At 35.3% G+C, this 17,111-nt stretch overlaps 8 non-coding genes across 8 annotated transcripts; 4 read left to right on the top strand and 4 right to left on the bottom strand.

Annotated features, from left to right (window-relative positions):
- The first annotated feature begins 434 nt into the window (after positions 1–434).
- On the top strand, positions 435–595 carry LOC129964360 (U1 spliceosomal RNA). The gene has a single exon (XR_008784141.1). It is a non-coding gene; the product is annotated as a U1 spliceosomal RNA (small nuclear RNA).
- Positions 596–3,778: 3,183 nt separating this feature from the next.
- Positions 3,779–3,885, bottom strand: LOC129964326 (U6 spliceosomal RNA). Its single transcript, XR_008784110.1, has one exon. It is a non-coding gene; the product is annotated as a U6 spliceosomal RNA (small nuclear RNA).
- A 947-nt stretch (positions 3,886–4,832) lies between these two features.
- Positions 4,833–4,993, top strand: LOC129964348 (U1 spliceosomal RNA). Its single transcript, XR_008784130.1, has one exon. It is a non-coding gene; the product is annotated as a U1 spliceosomal RNA (small nuclear RNA).
- A 3,188-nt stretch (positions 4,994–8,181) lies between these two features.
- LOC129964325 (U6 spliceosomal RNA) lies at positions 8,182–8,288 on the bottom strand. The gene has a single exon (XR_008784109.1). It is a non-coding gene; the product is annotated as a U6 spliceosomal RNA (small nuclear RNA).
- Positions 8,289–9,235: 947 nt separating this feature from the next.
- Positions 9,236–9,396, top strand: LOC129964337 (U1 spliceosomal RNA). Its single transcript, XR_008784119.1, has one exon. It is a non-coding gene; the product is annotated as a U1 spliceosomal RNA (small nuclear RNA).
- Positions 9,397–12,580: 3,184 nt separating this feature from the next.
- On the bottom strand, positions 12,581–12,687 carry LOC129964323 (U6 spliceosomal RNA). The gene has a single exon (XR_008784107.1). It is a non-coding gene; the product is annotated as a U6 spliceosomal RNA (small nuclear RNA).
- Positions 12,688–13,634: 947 nt separating this feature from the next.
- On the top strand, positions 13,635–13,795 carry LOC129964324 (U1 spliceosomal RNA). The gene has a single exon (XR_008784108.1). It is a non-coding gene; the product is annotated as a U1 spliceosomal RNA (small nuclear RNA).
- A 3,188-nt stretch (positions 13,796–16,983) lies between these two features.
- LOC129964322 (U6 spliceosomal RNA) lies at positions 16,984–17,090 on the bottom strand. The gene has a single exon (XR_008784106.1). It is a non-coding gene; the product is annotated as a U6 spliceosomal RNA (small nuclear RNA).
- Between the last annotated feature and the right edge of the window lie 21 nt (positions 17,091–17,111).

Raw genomic sequence — 17,111 nt, 5'->3', positions numbered from 1 at the left:
AATGAAAAGCGAAGATACTAACTACTTCGAAGAGAAAAATTCTTCAATCACCAGAGAGATTAGAAGATGCATTATTCTCTCACCAAAAGACAGCCTTTCTTTTTTACACAAGACATTCCATTTCTGCATATCGCCGTTGCTCATCACTTGGATTGATAGTATTATGGTCCTGTAAATATTTTTGCTTCTGAAAATTTCCCACAAAAGAAAGGAGTGATTCTTAAAATTCTTCTTGTCTGACTGACGTGTCATATTGTGTTACGATAGAATGGGAAAATTTGTTTTAACAGTGTGGAGGAAATCTAAAGTCGATCTTCGGATTGCCAATGAAATTCAAGAATCTGCATGGATATAAAATCATTTTCGTCAAGTCAAGTTACCACTTTTAGAATTGGAGAATGATAGATATGAAGTTTCGCAGGCTGATTGCTCGCATACTTACCTGGCACTGGGGATGCCTTGATCAATAAGGAGGCTCCCCCGAGCAGAGGCCTTCCATTGCACTTCGGAGGGTTGACGTTCGCCACATCCGCAAATCGCGGTTGCTTGGGGTGCATAATTTTTGGTAGTTGGGACTGCGTTCGCGCTGTCCCAGATATTTTACGAAAAGAAGAAATAGAGTGAATACGCTAATTACTTTCACGTTACCCACACCAGGCTGAGAAACATTTATTCAAGATACGCTTCGGCTGTTACTGCAACTAACTCATGGCTTGCTATATGAAGATGATAAAGAGTCAGTTTTTTCCAACATGGCTTTTCTGCACCTCAAACTCATAAGTGCTGCATGTCGAATGCATACCCGTGATGATCGCTACGACTTCATCGCGCTTTTAATTTAAAAGCTTATCGCCTTGACCAGAGCTCTTGGTTAATGTAGCTACAGCATTAAATTCGTAAAGCGTACAACAGATTTCGCATTACAACTCGCATCTGCAGAGGAAATAGAGTCTACGAAGGGAAAAGTCATCTCAACTGCCACAGTCACGACTTATGAAATGATACAATTCACTCCTTTAAGAATGATGATAAGCAAATCTCAGGCACAACTACTTGTGCAATCTTTCATACAATATTCTACTGCCATGTTTAAAATGCAGTAGGATCCGTCGATGTAAAGCATTACTGATGTATTTTATTCGAATAAAAGTTATTAAATTTCAAAGGGAATTTATTACAATCAACTTTTGGTTTGGCATCCATGATTTTTTCTCCAGCGTCACGAAATCATTTGCACTTGTCCACGTATGGTGATCTTTCTTGACATTTTGGATCAATTATTATGTAAACCAATTATGTGGTTTTCTAGATTTTAAATTTAATGATAAGAAGACGATTCGAACTTTGAAACATGCATAAAAAACAAAATAACAAGAAATAGCTGTATTAAAAGGAATAATATGCCTATATATTCATAATTAGATTAAAAATTTCAAAAGCTATATTAAGAGAAAGTGTTCAAAGGAAAATGTGCATTGACAATTAGAAGTAAATGCATTCGTAGTGTTCGAGTGAGTAGTACGAAAGTCGTCGCATAAAATGAAAGGTAGCGAGCGCCATCTATTCTTTGTTTATAAATAATATAAGTTCGTGATTTTCCGTACTACATCCAGAATCAATGCAATTTATTTGGCTTCAAATTATTGCGAATTAAACCGCTAATTTAGAACGATCATATTCATTAAGAGCAATCACATGCAGAATAATGTATTTCGCATTTACTCTTTGAGCGATCGCTGCGCCACACTTCGGAGGCGTTTGCAAGCTCTCGGGTATTAAACTCTATTCATTCGAAATGACATCGTAAACGTTACTATGCCCTTTCGGTCCACGTTTTGCTACGCGCTTATAACCTTCGAAAAAATAAAAATACTCTTTTGTTAGAAATTTTCTGTAATTCTAACCGCCTTTGACGATCAGTCGGTCCGATGGAATTAACGGTTGTTAAAAATTTCAGATAAATAATAGTATATGTGTAACTTTATCTCAATAGATTTCTCATTAAAATACCCCCGAACTTCAAATTTTGACAGTCATATAATTGATATACTGTAGGAGTGTTACACCATTCTGTTCACGGTGCTAGGCATTTCCCTAATTTTTTGTTTTTATTTTTATACATCCCATTACATCTCAGGAAAGATATCCGGTATTTGAAAATGGGGGCAATTTACAATCCCCCCCCACACACACACACCCATACATTGATTGTAATGTTAAACGTATAATATAAGCACACTAAAGTTTCGAACCATATAATGAAAATAGACCTTGCACTGAAAAGTACTGAGAATGTATAATGATACGAGACGTATCTTCGCATTTTTATCATCAGCAATAATAGACAAAAGCTTGTATGAAATATTCATAGCAATGTTGGAATCTGAGTTTCGCTTCAGTAAAGTAATGCATTGTTTTAAAATATGATCAGAGTCTTTTCTTTTCTTTTTTAAATATTGACAAAGGAAAGGAACGAAAAATTCAACCAGAAACAGTGTTGTGCCAAAGTATCATTGGAAGTATGTGACTATCAAACATTATCATAGAAAAATTAAATAATTTTTTTAAACTTTAAGATGATGCAAAGATTATTTTTGTGCTGTGAAATTTTCGTAAAATTAATTTCTCTTGAATCGAAACTAATCAAATAATTGAAACAAATTATTGAGAAACTATAGTAAGAGCACTGGAAACATCAGATCCTCCATTTAAAATTTTTAGAGCTGCAGTAAAAGAGGGCAAACTGCACCTTGCAGTGCCACGCGGAGGGAGCGCCAAGTGTTCAGGGTCGTCTTTTTATTACCTACACCCTAACAAGAGAGAGAGTTGGAGAAAGAGCCGGACACCTGAAAACTGGACAAGTTTTATAATATCCTGTCACAAGAAATCTCAACCGCCTATTGAGAGACGGTGGGAGCACCTAGGAATGAAGCTGAGCCGACACCTCTCACACCAGATCTGCGATCGCGGAGACGAGCGATCATGGGAAACGGGCCTGAAAGCTTCGCGCTCCCGTGAGTTATAGAAAAAGTTTCAATTTAAATAATGCTTTCAATTTTAGAGGTATGCGAACTGGTAATTAAAAGTTTTCTACTTTTTTCTCCGAATAGATAGTACTGAGTACCTTCAGTCGATAAAAATTAGAAATAGAAATTTCATTTTAAAAATTTCATAAATTTCAGTTTAATTTTTTTTTCCAAGCCTATGTTTATTTTTAGGAACACACCAGTCTTCCAGTATTAAATTTAGTTTAGTTTTAGAGCAAATAATTGAATTTTCGAAAATATTGTTTATAATTATTATTCCCTCATTCTGACCGCAAATAATCTCAATATATTTTTGGCAAATTACTAATTTGTTATCGGCAAGATAGAAATTGCTAACCTGGAAAACACTTAATCATCCTCTCCCTCAAAATGATTCTTTTAAAAATTTCCTCCTCCAATTTTAAGTTTCTAGCGTTTTCTTCATTCATGATAATTAGTGTTCCCAACTTTCCCCGTCTTGTTATCAATTTTGAAGAGCAGCAGTAGTTTTGTCTTAGTCGCGATAACACTGCATAAAATTGCGAGTTCTTATAATGTTCCGAGAAGTGAAACCCTCATTTCAAATTTCATAAATTATTTTTGAATACTAAAAACATATTAATTGCTATAAAAGACTTATTGAAATTAACAAAGTGCTCGAAATCTAATTTGTTTAAATTTCACTTTGACGAGACATTGCACTTATCTGACACGTAACAAGAACATTCTCCAAAGGAAATTAGTATCAAGCAAAAAATGTGGAACGCTTCACGATTTTGCGTGTCATCCTTGCGCAGGGGCCATGCTAATCTTCTCTGTATCGTTCCAATTTTAGTATATGTACTGCCGAAGCGAGTACAAACACATTTCAGTGCCGGTTCCTATATATACCCTACCGTAGCTCTGCTATTTACATAGTGGTAATGCACCGGAAATTGCATGTTTACGAGGGGCAATGCTGAATGATTATTTCAGATTTCATTTGAGCATTGCCGGACGTTCGGCCAGAAATCGACATCGAACATTTTAAAAGTTGCAAAGCCATGTTCTTCTCTTTCGGAATATCACCATTTCAAGAAACGAATGCATAACAGAAGAGTGCCATCCAAAGTGTAAAACGATATGCGATTTCCGGATTGAAAGTAAACTTGCTAATTAAAATTTTGTTTTGATTTAAAAAAAATATATATATATCCGTCCGAGGTATTTTCATTTTTTTCCTTCCATTTTCTCATTTTTCATGTCGTGTGCTATCGCCATACATCGAAATCATCTGTACGTGCTACTCTTTTTCGAGATACAAATAAATGTGCAAAACTGAGACGACAACACAATAGAACAAAATGCAAATAAAACACCTATTATGAATTCCAATGAAAAGCGAAGATACTAACTACTTCGAAGAGAAAAATTCTTCAATCACCAGAGAGATTAGAAGATGCATTATTCTCTCACCAAAAGACAGCCTTTCTTTTTTACACAAGACATTCCATTTCTGCATATCGCCGTTGCTCATCACTTGGATTGATAGTATTATGGTCCTGTAAATATTTTTGCTTCTGAAAATTTCCCACAAAAGAAAGGAGTGATTCTTAAAATTCTTCTTGTCTGACTGACGTGTCATATTGTGTTACGATAGAATGGGAAAATTTGTTTTAACAGTGTGGAGGAAATCTAAAGTCGATCTTCGGATTGCCAATGAAATTCAAGAATCTGCATGGATATAAAATCATTTTCGTCAAGTCAAGTTACCACTTTTAGAATTGGAGAATGATAGATATGAAGTTTCGCAGGCTGATTGCTCGCATACTTACCTGGCACTGGGGATGCCTTGATCAATAAGGAGGCTCCCCCGAGCAGAGGCCTTCCATTGCACTTCGGAGGGTTGACGTTCGCCACATCCGCAAATCGCGGTTGCTTGGGGTGCATAATTTTTGGTAGTTGGGACTGCGTTCGCGCTGTCCCAGATATTTTACGAAAAGAAGAAATAGAGTGAATACGCTAATTACTTTCACGTTACCCACACCAGGCTGAGAAACATTTATTCAAGATACGCTTCGGCTGTTACTGCAACTAACTCATGGCTTGCTATATGAAGATGATAAAGAGTCAGTTTTTTCCAACATGGCTTTTCTGCACCTCAAACTCATAAGTGCTGCATGTCGAATGCATACCCGTGATGATCGCTACGACTTCATCGCGCTTTTAATTTAAAAGCTTATCGCCTTGACCAGAGCTCTTGGTTAATGTAGCTACAGCATTAAATTCGTAAAGCGTACAACAGATTTCGCATTACAACTCGCATCTGCAGAGGAAATAGAGTCTACGAAGGGAAAAGTCATCTCAACTGCCACAGTCACGACTTATGAAATGATACAATTCACTCCTTTAAGAATGATGATAAGCAAATCTCAGGCACAACTACTTGTGCAATCTTTCATACAATATTCTACTGCCATGTTTAAAATGCAGTAGGATCCGTCGATGTAAAGCATTACTGATGTATTTTATTCGAATAAAAGTTATTAAATTTCAAAGGGAATTTATTACAATCAACTTTTGGTTTGGCATCCATGATTTTTTCTCCAGCGTCACGAAATCATTTGCACTTGTCCACGTATGGTGATCTTTCTTGACATTTTGGATCAATTATTATGTAAACCAATTATGTGGTTTTCTAGATTTTAAATTTAATGATAAGAAGACGATTCGAACTTTGAAACATGCATAAAAAACAAAATAACAAGAAATAGCTGTATTAAAAGGAATAATATGCCTATATATTCATAATTAGATTAAAAATTTCAAAAGCTATATTAAGAGAAAGTGTTCAAAGGAAAATGTGCATTGACAATTAGAAGTAAATGCATTCGTAGTGTTCGAGTGAGTAGTACGAAAGTCGTCGCATAAAATGAAAGGTAGCGAGCGCCATCTATTCTTTGTTTATAAATAATATAAGTTCGTGATTTTCCGTACTACATCCAGAATCAATGCAATTTATTTGGCTTCAAATTATTGCGAATTAAACCGCTAATTTAGAACGATCATATTCATTAAGAGCAATCACATGCAGAATAATGTATTTCGCATTTACTCTTTGAGCGATCGCTGCGCCACACTTCGGAGGCGTTTGCAAGCTCTCGGGTATTAAACTCTATTCATTCGAAATGACATCGTAAACGTTACTATGCCCTTTCGGTCCACGTTTTGCTACGCGCTTATAACCTTCGAAAAAATAAAAATACTCTTTTGTTAGAAATTTTCTGTAATTCTAACCGCCTTTGACGATCAGTCGGTCCGATGGAATTAACGGTTGTTAAAAATTTCAGATAAATAATAGTATATGTGTAACTTTATCTCAATAGATTTCTCATTAAAATACCCCCGAACTTCAAATTTTGACAGTCATATAATTGATATACTGTAGGAGTGTTACACCATTCTGTTCACGGTGCTAGGCATTTCCCTAATTTTTTGTTTTTATTTTTATACATCCCATTACATCTCAGGAAAGATATCCGGTATTTGAAAATGGGGGCAATTTACAATCCCCCCCCCACACACACACACCCATACATTGATTGTAATGTTAAACGTATAATATAAGCACACTAAAGTTTCGAACCATATAATGAAAATAGACCTTGCACTGAAAAGTACTGAGAATGTATAATGATACGAGACGTATCTTCGCATTTTTATCATCAGCAATAATAGACAAAAGCTTGTATGAAATATTCATAGCAATGTTGGAATCTGAGTTTCGCTTCAGTAAAGTAATGCATTGTTTTAAAATATGATCAGAGTCTTTTCTTTTCTTTTTTAAATATTGACAAAGGAAAGGAACGAAAAATTCAACCAGAAACAGTGTTGTGCCAAAGTATCATTGGAAGTATGTGACTATCAAACATTATCATAGAAAAATTAAATAATTTTTTTAAACTTTAAGATGATGCAAAGATTATTTTTGTGCTGTGAAATTTTCGTAAAATTAATTTCTCTTGAATCGAAACTAATCAAATAATTGAAACAAATTATTGAGAAACTATAGTAAGAGCACTGGAAACATCAGATCCTCCATTTAAAATTTTTAGAGCTGCAGTAAAAGAGGGCAAACTGCACCTTGCAGTGCCACGCGGAGGGAGCGCCAAGTGTTCAGGGTCGTCTTTTTATTACCTACACCCTAACAAGAGAGAGAGTTGGAGAAAGAGCCGAACACCTGAAAACTGAACAAGTTTTATAATATCCTGTCACAAGAAATCTCAACCGCCTATTGAGAGACGGTGGGAGCAGGAACCTAGGAATGAAGCTGAGCCGACACCTCTCACACCAGATCTGCGATCGCGGAGACGAGCGATCATGGGAAACGGGCCTGAAAGCTTCGCGCTCCCGTGAGTTATAGAAAAAGTTTCAATTTAAATAATGCTTTCAATTTTAGAGGTATGCGAACTGGTAATTAAAAGTTTTCTACTTTTTTCTCCGAATAGATAGTACTGAGTACCTTCAGTCGATAAAAATTAGAAATAGAAATTTCATTTTAAAAATTTCATAAATTTCAGTTTAATTTTTTTTTCCAAGCCTATGTTTATTTTTAGGAACACACCAGTCTTCCAGTATTAAATTTAGTTTAGTTTTAGAGCAAATAATTGAATTTTCGAAAATATTGTTTATAATTATTATTCCCTCATTCTGACCGCAAATAATCTCAATATATTTTTGGCGAATTACTAATTTGTTATCGGCAAGATAGAAATTGCTAACCTGGAAAACACTTAATCATCCTCTCCCTCAAAATGATTCTTTTAAAAATTTCCTCCTCCAATTTTAAGTTTCTAGCGTTTTCTTCATTCATGATAATTAGTGTTCCCAACTTTCCCCGTCTTGTTATCAATTTTGAAGAGCAGCAGTAGTTTTGTCTTAGTCGCGATAACACTGCATAAAATTGCGAGTTCTTATAATGTTCCGAGAAGTGAAACCCTCATTTCAAATTTCATAAATTATTTTTGAATACTAAAAACATATTAATTGCTATAAAAGACTTATTGAAATTAACAAAGTGCTCGAAATCTAATTTGTTTAAATTTCACTTTGACGAGACATTGCACTTATCTGACACGTAACAAGAACATTCTCCAAAGGAAATTAGTATCAAGCAAAAAATGTGGAACGCTTCACGATTTTGCGTGTCATCCTTGCGCAGGGGCCATGCTAATCTTCTCTGTATCGTTCCAATTTTAGTATATGTACTGCCGAAGCGAGTACAAACACATTTCAGTGCCGGTTCCTATATATACCCTACCGTAGCTCTGCTATTTACATAGTGGTAATGCACCGGAAATTGCATGTTTACGAGGGGCAATGCTGAATGATTATTTCAGATTTCATTTGAGCATTGCCGGACGTTCGGCCAGAAATCGACATCGAACATTTTAAAAGTTGCAAAGCCATGTTCTTCTCTTTCGGAATATCACCATTTCAAGAAACGAATGCATAACAGAAGAGTGCCATCCAAAGTGTAAAACGATATGCGATTTCCGGATTGAAAGTAAACTTGCTAATTAAAATTTTGTTTTGATTTAAAAAAAATATATATATATCCGTCCGAGGTATTTTCATTTTTTTCCTTCCATTTTCTCATTTTTCATGTCGTGTGCTATCGCCATACATCGAAATCATCTGTACGTGCTACTCTTTTTCGAGATACAAATAAATGTGCAAAACTGAGACGACAACACAATAGAACAAAATGCAAATAAAACACCTATTATGAATTCCAATGAAAAGCGAAGATACTAACTACTTCGAAGAGAAAAATTCTTCAATCACCAGAGAGATTAGAAGATGCATTATTCTCTCACCAAAAGACAGCCTTTCTTTTTTACACAAGACATTCCATTTCTGCATATCGCCGTTGCTCATCACTTGGATTGATAGTATTATGGTCCTGTAAATATTTTTGCTTCTGAAAATTTCCCACAAAAGAAAGGAGTGATTCTTAAAATTCTTCTTGTCTGACTGACGTGTCATATTGTGTTACGATAGAATGGGAAAATTTGTTTTAACAGTGTGGAGGAAATCTAAAGTCGATCTTCGGATTGCCAATGAAATTCAAGAATCTGCATGGATATAAAATCATTTTCGTCAAGTCAAGTTACCACTTTTAGAATTGGAGAATGATAGATATGAAGTTTCGCAGGCTGATTGCTCGCATACTTACCTGGCACTGGGGATGCCTTGATCAATAAGGAGGCTCCCCCGAGCAGAGGCCTTCCATTGCACTTCGGAGGGTTGACGTTCGCCACATCCGCAAATCGCGGTTGCTTGGGGTGCATAATTTTTGGTAGTTGGGACTGCGTTCGCGCTGTCCCAGATATTTTACGAAAAGAAGAAATAGAGTGAATACGCTAATTACTTTCACGTTACCCACACCAGGCTGAGAAACATTTATTCAAGATACGCTTCGGCTGTTACTGCAACTAACTCATGGCTTGCTATATGAAGATGATAAAGAGTCAGTTTTTTCCAACATGGCTTTTCTGCACCTCAAACTCATAAGTGCTGCATGTCGAATGCATACCCGTGATGATCGCTACGACTTCATCGCGCTTTTAATTTAAAAGCTTATCGCCTTGACCAGAGCTCTTGGTTAATGTAGCTACAGCATTAAATTCGTAAAGCGTACAACAGATTTCGCATTACAACTCGCATCTGCAGAGGAAATAGAGTCTACGAAGGGAAAAGTCATCTCAACTGCCACAGTCACGACTTATGAAATGATACAATTCACTCCTTTAAGAATGATGATAAGCAAATCTCAGGCACAACTACTTGTGCAATCTTTCATACAATATTCTACTGCCATGTTTAAAATGCAGTAGGATCCGTCGATGTAAAGCATTACTGATGTATTTTATTCGAATAAAAGTTATTAAATTTCAAAGGGAATTTATTACAATCAACTTTTGGTTTGGCATCCATGATTTTTTCTCCAGCGTCACGAAATCATTTGCACTTGTCCACGTATGGTGATCTTTCTTGACATTTTGGATCAATTATTATGTAAACCAATTATGTGGTTTTCTAGATTTTAAATTTAATGATAAGAAGACGATTCGAACTTTGAAACATGCATAAAAAACAAAATAACAAGAAATAGCTGTATTAAAAGGAATAATATGCCTATATATTCATAATTAGATTAAAAATTTCAAAAGCTATATTAAGAGAAAGTGTTCAAAGGAAAATGTGCATTGACAATTAGAAGTAAATGCATTCGTAGTGTTCGAGTGAGTAGTACGAAAGTCGTCGCATAAAATGAAAGGTAGCGAGCGCCATCTATTCTTTGTTTATAAATAATATAAGTTCGTGATTTTCCGTACTACATCCAGAATCAATGCAATTTATTTGGCTTCAAATTATTGCGAATTAAACCGCTAATTTAGAACGATCATATTCATTAAGAGCAATCACATGCAGAATAATGTATTTCGCATTTACTCTTTGAGCGATCGCTGCGCCACACTTCGGAGGCGTTTGCAAGCTCTCGGGTATTAAACTCTATTCATTCGAAATGACATCGTAAACGTTACTATGCCCTTTCGGTCCACGTTTTGCTACGCGCTTATAACCTTCGAAAAAATAAAAATACTCTTTTGTTAGAAATTTTCTGTAATTCTAACCGCCTTTGACGATCAGTCGGTCCGATGGAATTAACGGTTGTTAAAAATTTCAGATAAATAATAGTATATGTGTAACTTTATCTCAATAGATTTCTCATTAAAATACCCCCGAACTTCAAATTTTGACAGTCATATAATTGATATACTGTAGGAGTGTTACACCATTCTGTTCACGGTGCTAGGCATTTCCCTAATTTTTTGTTTTTATTTTTATACATCCCATTACATCTCAGGAAAGATATCCGGTATTTGAAAATGGGGGCAATTTACAATCCCCCCCCCACACACACACACCCATACATTGATTGTAATGTTAAACGTATAATATAAGCACACTAAAGTTTCGAACCATATAATGAAAATAGACCTTGCACTGAAAAGTACTGAGAATGTATAATGATACGAGACGTATCTTCGCATTTTTATCATCAGCAATAATAGACAAAAGCTTGTATGAAATATTCATAGCAATGTTGGAATCTGAGTTTCGCTTCAGTAAAGTAATGCATTGTTTTAAAATATGATCAGAGTCTTTTCTTTTCTTTTTTAAATATTGACAAAGGAAAGGAACGAAAAATTCAACCAGAAACAGTGTTGTGCCAAAGTATCATTGGAAGTATGTGACTATCAAACATTATCATAGAAAAATTAAATAATTTTTTTAAACTTTAAGATGATGCAAAGATTATTTTTGTGCTGTGAAATTTTCGTAAAATTAATTTCTCTTGAATCGAAACTAATCAAATAATTGAAACAAATTATTGAGAAACTATAGTAAGAGCACTGGAAACATCAGATCCTCCATTTAAAATTTTTAGAGCTGCAGTAAAAGAGGGCAAACTGCACCTTGCAGTGCCACGCGGAGGGAGCGCCAAGTGTTCAGGGTCGTCTTTTTATTACCTACACCCTAACAAGAGAGAGAGTTGGAGAAAGAGCCGGACACCTGAAAACTGGACAAGTTTTATAATATCCTGTCACAAGAAATCTCAACCGCCTATTGAGAGACGGTGGGAGCACCTAGGAATGAAGCTGAGCCGACACCTCTCACACCAGATCTGCGATCGCGGAGACGAGCGATCATGGGAAACGGGCCTGAAAGCTTCGCGCTCCCGTGAGTTATAGAAAAAGTTTCAATTTAAATAATGCTTTCAATTTTAGAGGTATGCGAACTGGTAATTAAAAGTTTTCTACTTTTTTCTCCGAATAGATAGTACTGAGTACCTTCAGTCGATAAAAATTAGAAATAGAAATTTCATTTTAAAAATTTCATAAATTTCAGTTTAATTTTTTTTTCCAAGCCTATGTTTATTTTTAGGAACACACCAGTCTTCCAGTATTAAATTTAGTTTAGTTTTAGAGCAAATAATTGAATTTTCGAAAATATTGTTTATAATTATTATTCCCTCATTCTGACCGCAAATAATCTCAATATATTTTTGGCGAATTACTAATTTGTTATCGGCAAGATAGAAATTGCTAACCTGGAAAACACTTAATCATCCTCTCCCTCAAAATGATTCTTTTAAAAATTTCCTCCTCCAATTTTAAGTTTCTAGCGTTTTCTTCATTCATGATAATTAGTGTTCCCAACTTTCCCCGTCTTGTTATCAATTTTGAAGAGCAGCAGTAGTTTTGTCTTAGTCGCGATAACACTGCATAAAATTGCGAGTTCTTATAATGTTCCGAGAAGTGAAACCCTCATTTCAAATTTCATAAATTATTTTTGAATACTAAAAACATATTAATTGCTATAAAAGACTTATTGAAATTAACAAAGTGCTCGAAATCTAATTTGTTTAAATTTCACTTTGACGAGACATTGCACTTATCTGACACGTAACAAGAACATTCTCCAAAGGAAATTAGTATCAAGCAAAAAATGTGGAACGCTTCACGATTTTGCGTGTCATCCTTGCGCAGGGGCCATGCTAATCTTCTCTGTATCGTTCCAATTTTAGTATATGTACTGCCGAAGCGAGTACAAACACATTTCAGTGCCGGTTCCTATATATACCCTACCGTAGCTCTGCTATTTACATAGTGGTAATGCACCGGAAATTGCATGTTTACGAGGGGCAATGCTGAATGATTATTTCAGATTTCATTTGAGCATTGCCGGACGTTCGGCCAGAAATCGACATCGAACATTTTAAAAGTTGCAAAGCCATGTTCTTCTCTTTCGGAATATCACCATTTCAAGAAACGAATGCATAACAGAAGAGTGCCATCCAAAGTGTAAAACGATATGCGATTTCCGGATTGAAAGTAAACTTGCTAATTAAAATTTTGTTTTGATTTAAAAAAAATATATATATATCCGTCCGAGGTATTTTCATTTTTTTCCTTCCATTTTCTCATTTTTCATGTCGTGTGCTATCGCCATACATCGAAATCATCTGTACGTGCTACTCTTTTTCGAGATACAAATAAATGTGCAAAACTGAGACGACAACACAATAGAACAAAATGCAAATAAAACACCTATTATGAATTCCAATGAAAAGCGAAGATACTAACTACTTCGAAGAGAAAAATTCTTCAATCACCAGAGAGATTAGAAGATGCATTATTCTCTCACCAAAAGACAGCCTTTCTTTTTTACACAAGACATTCCATTTCTGCATATCGCCGTTGCTCATCACTTGGATTGATAGTATTATGGTCCTGTAAATATTTTTGCTTCTGAAAATTTCCCACAAAAGAAAGGAGTGATTCTTAAAATTCTTCTTGTCTGACTGACGTGTCATATTGTGTTACGATAGAATGGGAAAATTTGTTTTAACAGTGTGGAGGAAATCTAAAGTCGATCTTCGGATTGCCAATGAAATTCAAGAATCTGCATGGATATAAAATCATTTTCGTCAAGTCAAGTTACCACTTTTAGAATTGGAGAATGATAGATATGAAGTTTCGCAGGCTGATTGCTCGCATACTTACCTGGCACTGGGGATGCCTTGATCAATAAGGAGGCTCCCCCGAGCAGAGGCCTTCCATTGCACTTCGGAGGGTTGACGTTCGCCACATCCGCAAATCGCGGTTGCTTGGGGTGCATAATTTTTGGTAGTTGGGACTGCGTTCGCGCTGTCCCAGATATTTTACGAAAAGAAGAAATAGAGTGAATACGCTAATTACTTTCACGTTACCCACACCAGGCTGAGAAACATTTATTCAAGATACGCTTCGGCTGTTACTGCAACTAACTCATGGCTTGCTATATGAAGATGATAAAGAGTCAGTTTTTTCCAACATGGCTTTTCTGCACCTCAAACTCATAAGTGCTGCATGTCGAATGCATACCCGTGATGATCGCTACGACTTCATCGCGCTTTTAATTTAAAAGCTTATCGCCTTGACCAGAGCTCTTGGTTAATGTAGCTACAGCATTAAATTCGTAAAGCGTACAACAGATTTCGCATTACAACTCGCATCTGCAGAGGAAATAGAGTCTACGAAGGGAAAAGTCATCTCAACTGCCACAGTCACGACTTATGAAATGATACAATTCACTCCTTTAAGAATGATGATAAGCAAATCTCAGGCACAACTACTTGTGCAATCTTTCATACAATATTCTACTGCCATGTTTAAAATGCAGTAGGATCCGTCGATGTAAAGCATTACTGATGTATTTTATTCGAATAAAAGTTATTAAATTTCAAAGGGAATTTATTACAATCAACTTTTGGTTTGGCATCCATGATTTTTTCTCCAGCGTCACGAAATCATTTGCACTTGTCCACGTATGGTGATCTTTCTTGACATTTTGGATCAATTATTATGTAAACCAATTATGTGGTTTTCTAGATTTTAAATTTAATGATAAGAAGACGATTCGAACTTTGAAACATGCATAAAAAACAAAATAACAAGAAATAGCTGTATTAAAAGGAATAATATGCCTATATATTCATAATTAGATTAAAAATTTCAAAAGCTATATTAAGAGAAAGTGTTCAAAGGAAAATGTGCATTGACAATTAGAAGTAAATGCATTCGTAGTGTTCGAGTGAGTAGTACGAAAGTCGTCGCATAAAATGAAAGGTAGCGAGCGCCATCTATTCTTTGTTTATAAATAATATAAGTTCGTGATTTTCCGTACTACATCCAGAATCAATGCAATTTATTTGGCTTCAAATTATTGCGAATTAAACCGCTAATTTAGAACGATCATATTCATTAAGAGCAATCACATGCAGAATAATGTATTTCGCATTTACTCTTTGAGCGATCGCTGCGCCACACTTCGGAGGCGTTTGCAAGCTCTCGGGTATTAAACTCTATTCATTCGAAATGACATCGTAAACGTTACTATGCCCTTTCGGTCCACGTTTTGCTACGCGCTTATAACCTTCGAAAAAATAAAAATACTCTTTTGTTAGAAATTTTCTGTAATTCTAACCGCCTTTGACGATCAGTCGGTCCGATGGAATTAACGGTTGTTAAAAATTTCAGATAAATAATAGTATATGTGTAACTTTATCTCAATAGATTTCTCATTAAAATACCCCCGAACTTCAAATTTTGACAGTCATATAATTGATATACTGTAGGAGTGTTACACCATTCTGTTCACGGTGCTAGGCATTTCCCTAATTTTTTGTTTTTATTTTTATACATCCCATTACATCTCAGGAAAGATATCCGGTATTTGAAAATGGGGGCAATTTACAATCCCCCCCCCACACACACACACCCATACATTGATTGTAATGTTAAACGTATAATATAAGCACACTAAAGTTTCGAACCATATAATGAAAATAGACCTTGCACTGAAAAGTACTGAGAATGTATAATGATACGAGACGTATCTTCGCATTTTTATCATCAGCAATAATAGACAAAAGCTTGTATGAAATATTCATAGCAATGTTGGAATCTGAGTTTCGCTTCAGTAAAGTAATGCATTGTTTTAAAATATGATCAGAGTCTTTTCTTTTCTTTTTTAAATATTGACAAAGGAAAGGAACGAAAAATTCAACCAGAAACAGTGTTGTGCCAAAGTATCATTGGAAGTATGTGACTATCAAACATTATCATAGAAAAATTAAATAATTTTTTTAAACTTTAAGATGATGCAAAGATTATTTTTGTGCTGTGAAATTTTCGTAAAATTAATTTCTCTTGAATCGAAACTAATCAAATAATTGAAACAAATTATTGAGAAACTATAGTAAGAGCACTGGAAACATCAGATCCTCCATTTAAAATTTTTAGAGCTGCAGTAAAAGAGGGCAAACTGCACCTTGCAGTGCCACGCGGAGGGAGCGCCAAGTGTTCAGGGTCGTCTTTTTATTACCTACACCCTAACAAGAGAGAGAGTTGGAGAAAGAGCCGAACACCTGAAAACTGAACAAGTTTTATAATATCCTGTCACAAGAAATCTCAACCGCCTATTGAGAGACGGTGGGAGCAGGAACCTAGGAATGAAGCTGAGCCGACACCTCTCACACCAGATCTGCGATCGCGGAGACGAGCGATCATGGGAAACGGGCCTGAAAGCTTCGCGCTCCCGTGAGTTATAGAAAAAGTTTCAATTTAAATAATGCTTTCAATTTTAGAGGTATGCGAACTGGTAATTAAAAGTTTTCTACTTTTTTCTCCGAATAGATAGTACTGAGTACCTTCAGTCGATAAAAATTAGAAATAGAAATTTCATTTTAAAAATTTCATAAATTTCAGTTTAATTTTTTTTTCCAAGCCTATGTTTATTTTTAGGAACACACCAGTCTTCCAGTATTAAATTTAGTTTAGTTTTAGAGCAAATAATTGAATTTTCGAAAATATTGTTTATAATTATTATTCCCTCATTCTGACCGCAAATAATCTCAATATATTTTTGGCGAATTACTAATTTGTTATCGGCAAGATAGAAATTGCTAACCTGGAAAACACTTAATCATCCTCTCCCTCAAAATGATTCTTTTAAAAATTTCCTCCTCCAATTTTAAGTTTCTAGCGTTTTCTTCATTCATGATAATTAGTGTTCCCAACTTTCCCCGTCTTGTTATCAATTTTGAAGAGCAGCAGTAGTTTTGTCTTAGTCGCGATAACACTGCATAAAATTGCGAGTTCTTATAATGTTCCGAGAAGTGAAACCCTCATTTCAAATTTCATAAATTATTTTTGAATACTAAAAACATATTAATTGCTATAAAAGACTTATTGAAATTAACAAAGTGCTCGAAATCTAATTTGTTTAAATTTCACTTTGACGAGACATTGCACTTATCTGACACGTAACAAGAACATTCTCCAAAGGAAATTAGTATCAAGCAAAAAATGTGGAACGCTTCACGATTTTGCGTGTCATCCTTGCGCAGGGGCCATGCTAATCTTCTCTGTATCGTTCCAATTTTAGTATATGTACTGCCGAAGCGAGTACAAACACATTTCAGTGCCGGTT

Source organism: Argiope bruennichi, chromosome 3, assembly GCF_947563725.1.
Source record: "Argiope bruennichi chromosome 3, qqArgBrue1.1, whole genome shotgun sequence".
NCBI classification, from domain to species: Eukaryota; Metazoa; Arthropoda; class Arachnida; order Araneae; family Araneidae; genus Argiope; species Argiope bruennichi.
Note: the sequence above shows the minus strand (reverse complement) of the source record. Positions and strands in the feature narration are given on the sequence as shown.